Source organism: Poecilia latipinna, unplaced genomic scaffold (genome assembly GCF_001443285.1).
Source record: "Poecilia latipinna isolate Pla-1442-1.1 unplaced genomic scaffold, P_latipinna-1.0 Scaffold103, whole genome shotgun sequence".
Classification (NCBI taxonomy): domain Eukaryota; kingdom Metazoa; phylum Chordata; class Actinopteri; order Cyprinodontiformes; family Poeciliidae; genus Poecilia; species Poecilia latipinna.
This window is the reverse complement of record NW_015112719.1, coordinates 1,003,262-1,008,515: the sequence shown is the minus strand read 5'-3', so window position 1 is coordinate 1,008,515 and position 5,254 is coordinate 1,003,262. Positions and strand designations below refer to the sequence as shown.

Here is a 5,254-nt window from a genome sequence, read left to right as displayed (position 1 = left end):
CGTTGATTCAATGTTTCTGGCTGACATTGATTCAATGTTGTTTCAATCATTCTGTGCTATCTGGGACTGCAACCAATGTAGGGGCTTCTCTCCAGTGAATCATCTTCATTTACTTTTCAACAGCAACACTCAGGTATATTTACTCATGCATGTCATAACTGGTATTCAGTATAAATATGCCTGTTAGTAGTTGCTATTGAGGTCCATTTCATTCAGAGTACTGAATCCATATTTATGGGTATGACTGCCATTTTAAAGATGTATGACAGAGCAGTCATGTCGTGCTGCACAAGGCTGAGGAGGATATAACATTTGTTAGTTTGCATCAGCTGGAATGAGTCTCTTCTGCATAAAGGATGGCAGTTTAACTCAGAGCAAAAGAAAAAAAAAGTATTGGTTTTGTCACTTGCAGTCTGGTTTTTGATCTTCTGGTTAGACGTGTGATGCAACACTCTTGTCAAAAAGTCGGTATTATTCACTGATAAATATGAGATATGGATGCTGAGGCACATGAGCAATAATTTTATATTAAAGCAGTGCATGCTCTCTTGCAAGCGCCATGCATTTTGTTGTTAGTGCATTTAGGACATTTTTTGTTGTGTTCGATTTTATTGCTCCTTCAAAAGCAACTGAAAAGAGGAGGAGACAAGAAGACTGGAGAAAACAAAATGAATGTAAACAATTGTGGAGAGTGAGAATAATCAAGAAAAATATCACATCTGAAAACACCTTTGTTTTAATTTACTATTTCTTTGAAATATCTCATAAGCAGCATCGAACGTCTGGAATATTCAGCTCTAGAAAGATAGAATTAAACTACGATAAGTGTAGATGAGTTTAATCCAAAAATTTTTCCCCCGTTGTCTCGGAAATCTGGTTTCCTGAGTATCGACATTCAAAAGGTCATATTGTCTTCATTTTGGATTTTTATTTCCATGTGTTTGACATAATCTAGAATCCACACTTTCAGCATCCGTAAATAACTCAAAACATCCCAGCGGAGACTTGTGCATGCTTTTTTTTCCCGCTGCACATTTCACATATTGGGGATGGGCCAATATGAGATCCTCAAAGCCGGATACTCTTGAGTCAAAAACATTATTCCACTTCATTCACACAAACACTGAAAACAAAAACGCATAACACGATCAAATTACTTTCGTTTGAAATTCAAAACCTGGAATTTTGTTTAATTACTGATGCATTTTTAAGCAAAACTGTCTCATGAACATCCATCAAATGAAGTTTGGGTAAAATTGCCCTTGGCTCTACACACCTGAATCAAAAGACTGAATTACCTCCAAAGTATGCAGTCAAGTTCTCCAGGTGCTTTAAACACATGAGTGTTCGACTCAGATGTGCTGGTGTGAAGTAACACAAGCACAACAAGCTGATACTAAATTATTCAATTTCTGGGATGCCTAATAATTTTGGATTCAACTTTTGAAATGATTCTCATTGGTTTGTCTACATTTTATAATAATGAATTGTTGTGTCATTGAAGCTAAGTTGAATCTGGGCTGCTGAGCAGGATTAGGACCCTCTGCACAGACCCTCCATTCCAATGAAATGTTGCAGGAGGAATTGAAACATGAAAAATGTGCATGACAGGTTTCTTCCAGCTGGAGAAATCGTATATGAAATACTGTTTTGAATTGTTAGCAAGTCGACGTGAGCAACTAGTGAACAAATATGGAAAAAAAAAAAAAAAGGATGACAAGAAAAAAAATTTTAGTGCCAAAAGTGGATGTGTGACAGCACATTTCTCAAGCAACAAAGAATGCACTGCATCTATGGCTGCAGATGCAGATTAGATCAGCCATGATGGCTTCCGATATGCTGCTGAGCGAAAGTAGGCCTATATTTAATAATGCTAAACATCTGTCCGCATTCCTTAGTTGTCTGTTGGTGCTTCATTCCAGCAGCAGTGGGAGAAGCAGATGGAGGCAGGCGAAGCAGTCCTGCTACATCTGGAACAATGTCAGTTTTCACTGGTTCTGCTACACTGCTGTTCCACTAAAATCCAAAGAATATCCTCAATCCCCTGCTGTTTCTTTCCTCTCCCACTTCTAATTCTGCAATATCCACCTTTACATTTATATTTTTTGAACTTTTATTAAAACATTTTTTTTTTCTCCCTCTACCTTGCTAGGGTGAAAAGAGCTGGCCTGAAGTCCCTGTGCTTTCAGAACCTAATCCAGAAGCTGTGGAGGAAGCTTTGTGGACACAAAGCTTTGGTCTTGTGCCAGGGGTATTTCTGCTGCAGGCTGACTGGGGCCAACATCATCTGTGATTCAGACAGAAACCACTGGTGTGACCCAGCCCAGGGGTGGAATGCTGGAAAAAAAAGCAAATGACTCTTTTGAGGAAAAAAATGTCCAATATTCTGGAAACCTGCAAAAGTAACTAGGCTGCATTTCTAAGAAACTGATTAAATAAAATGGACCAATTCACAAAAGCCTTCTGTGACAAGTACTCACCCCTTTAAAAAAAATACAAAAAACAGATTACTTCTGTATTTCCTTGTTATTTCATGAACTGACTGTAATTGATTGCAGTTTTTTTAACAGTGTCACTAAGCATGCACAAGTCTGCTTACTTGAACAGAATCTGTCCGACAACATAAAGCAGGCTACAAAATCTTAAAAAGCAACATATCTTACCCTGAGGTAAGAAAATCAATAAAACTGATCAGCGGGAGAAAAAGCAAATGGTATTTATTAGTATGGGAAGGATTGCTAAGCCATTTCAAGGGTTTTGGGACTCCGGGAAACCACTTTGAGTGTCAGTATTCATAAAATGTAGAAAACGCAGAAGCAACAAGGCCTGCCTGGTTTTTAGCACAAAAACGAATCATCTCGAGGATTGCCAAGACTTTTTGGAAAATGTTCTTTGGACTGATAAGACGTCAACCAAAGTTGTTGGAAGATATGCATGGCATTACTTTCGGAGTGAAACTTGCACAGCATTTCAGAAAATGGACTTTAAACTCACACTACCATAAATTCTGCTGTCTACCAGGAAATCCTGAAAAAAAAGGTTGTTTGGTAATGAATTTGTCAAGCATGCCTGGATAACCCAAGGTCCACCAGACTGGCTGAAAAAAAAATATATAAATCAAGGTACTGTAAAAGTCAGACTTAAATCAGTGCATAGGCATGACCTTTTAACAGGCTATTTATGCTTGAAGCCATTCAATGCCAGGACGTTACAAGCAATTGATAGGTTAAGAGGTCAGTTACTTTCATATCCTGCCAAGTTGGTTAAAATAATTTTTCCCCCTCAATAAAGAAAAAAACTTTAAAAAAAAAAATAAAAAAAAACACAGCATTCTGCATTTTCGCTGTGTTTCTTTGTCCGACAACAAAATTTATTCCGTGATCTGAAAGAATCAATTCTGATAAAATGCAAAAAATGCTGGAGGTCTGCAAGCGGCCAAATACTTTTTCCTGGCGCCGTAAAGAGGCGCAGCTGTTTAATGCTGGCGAGCGTAAAACACTCAATTTAGTATAAGTAAATATGGGCAAAGGACGCTTCAAGGTAACTGCAGTGAAGGCGTCGCACTCCACAGTGGAAGTCTGAGGGAAATACAGGAGGAGGAAACAGAGGCAGTCATTTTGAACAGCAGCTGCAGTGCAGTGACACTGTGCTGTCAGGTCGGAGATTGGAAGTATGAGCAGCTAATCCTGCCGGGCGAACTGAAACACTGTGCCTTTCGGAGGACCAAGGTAAACTTTGTTGGGGACAGCGAGTTAATTGAAGTGTCACTCCATTCTCCATTTGAATGACATCTAGTTCAAATGAAAATCCCAGTTCGCTCCTCTCACATTTCCCAACTCTGCATAAATCTCTCTTTGGAGGTCAGTGACTCTGAAAACAGCAGCCGGCCACTTAGTTCACACCAATATCTTAGTCACACTCGGGCACAAAGTGGTTGCCGAGCTTTATCTACAGCCAGCGGGATTGACTGACATGCATATTAGCTCCTTTTGTCCCAAGGCTCCGAAAACACATCATATTTCCTATAATTTTCATTTTCTCCGTTCGGATTGCAGCCGCATCGAGGCATCTCGGTTGCATACTAATTGCACGACACTCAACCTCTGAGAGCGAGCGAGCCTGTCTATGCAGAGAACTGTTTTTCACCGTCGCACAATAAAGTGCACAATCTCAGACAGACATCCAGAATTGCAGAGATCCGCCGCCTTCCGTGGAGAACCGGCGAGGATCAAAACATGGACAAAATATGATTGTTTGGGGACAAAAACTCCACATGGTAATGTAAACACAGACTTTCTTCATCTGCAAACCCCATAAAACAGCTTTTCTTTCTCTCTACCTCTGATGATATTCTGAATCCCCCACTGTTTCTGTCTCTCCCCAGTTTTAACTCTGCAACGGCCCCCTTTTGGTTTTGCTTCCTAGTTAAATGACAAAAACAGGGCCCTCACTCTCTCCCATGGTGGACATCACAGGATTTTTCTGCTGCAGCTTTCAACATCCTGTCTGCCCAGGAGAAAAGATGATCACAAAAAGTGAAAATAGCAAAGCTACATGTAAAATATTGCACCTCGGGTCTCTGGACAGGTTTAAAACATGTTCTGGCAGAAAGAGCAAAGTTTGACATTGATGAAGCCAAATCAGAGGCCTTGAAAGCACAAAATCAGATGTGTGAGATTTAAAAAATAAACACCTGAAGTAAGAACTGGAGGGGTGCTGAGCATTCCACTGCTTTGTCCTTTTATACCTTTGCATTTTTGGTTGATCTCTACACATATTTTTTTCATTAAAAAAATAAGCTCTCTCTCTCTCAGGAAGCTTCCTATGTGCATCAGTTCTTTGATAAATATATATATATATTTTTTTGCATAATTCCAACAAACTGCATCCATTTGACTACTATAAGAATTATAGGTAGTCACTCATGGTAATTTTAATGTAATTGGACATTCTTCACATACAAAATGCAACGTGTGCTAGAAACTCTCCAGTTTTATACAACTATTAAATCAGTTATCCATCTAAACTGCAGTCAGAAAAAAGGGTTACGTTACCTGAATTGAATGAACCAAAAAATAAAGACTGGGGCCAATGAAACGCCTCTGCTGATCTTAGCTTTTACACTTAGTGCTTGTCACAGATAAGCATTTATTTTTAAATGGAGCCCCAAAACCTCTGCATATCTTTGGAAAAATACCCAGGTCTTTTAAGGAAAAAATAAAAGTGCAAAAGTGCAATGACACACAGGCTACTG

At 39.2% G+C, this 5,254-nt stretch overlaps 1 long non-coding RNA gene across 1 annotated transcript; it reads left to right on the top strand.

Annotated features, from left to right (window-relative positions):
- The first annotated feature begins 3,563 nt into the window (after positions 1 to 3,563).
- LOC106944266 (uncharacterized) lies at positions 3,564 to 4,808 on the top strand. The gene is made up of 3 exons (XR_001424184.1): positions 3,564 to 3,728; positions 4,056 to 4,276; positions 4,385 to 4,808. It is a non-coding gene; the product is annotated as an uncharacterized LOC106944266 (long non-coding RNA).
- The last annotated feature ends 446 nt before the right edge of the window (positions 4,809 to 5,254 follow it).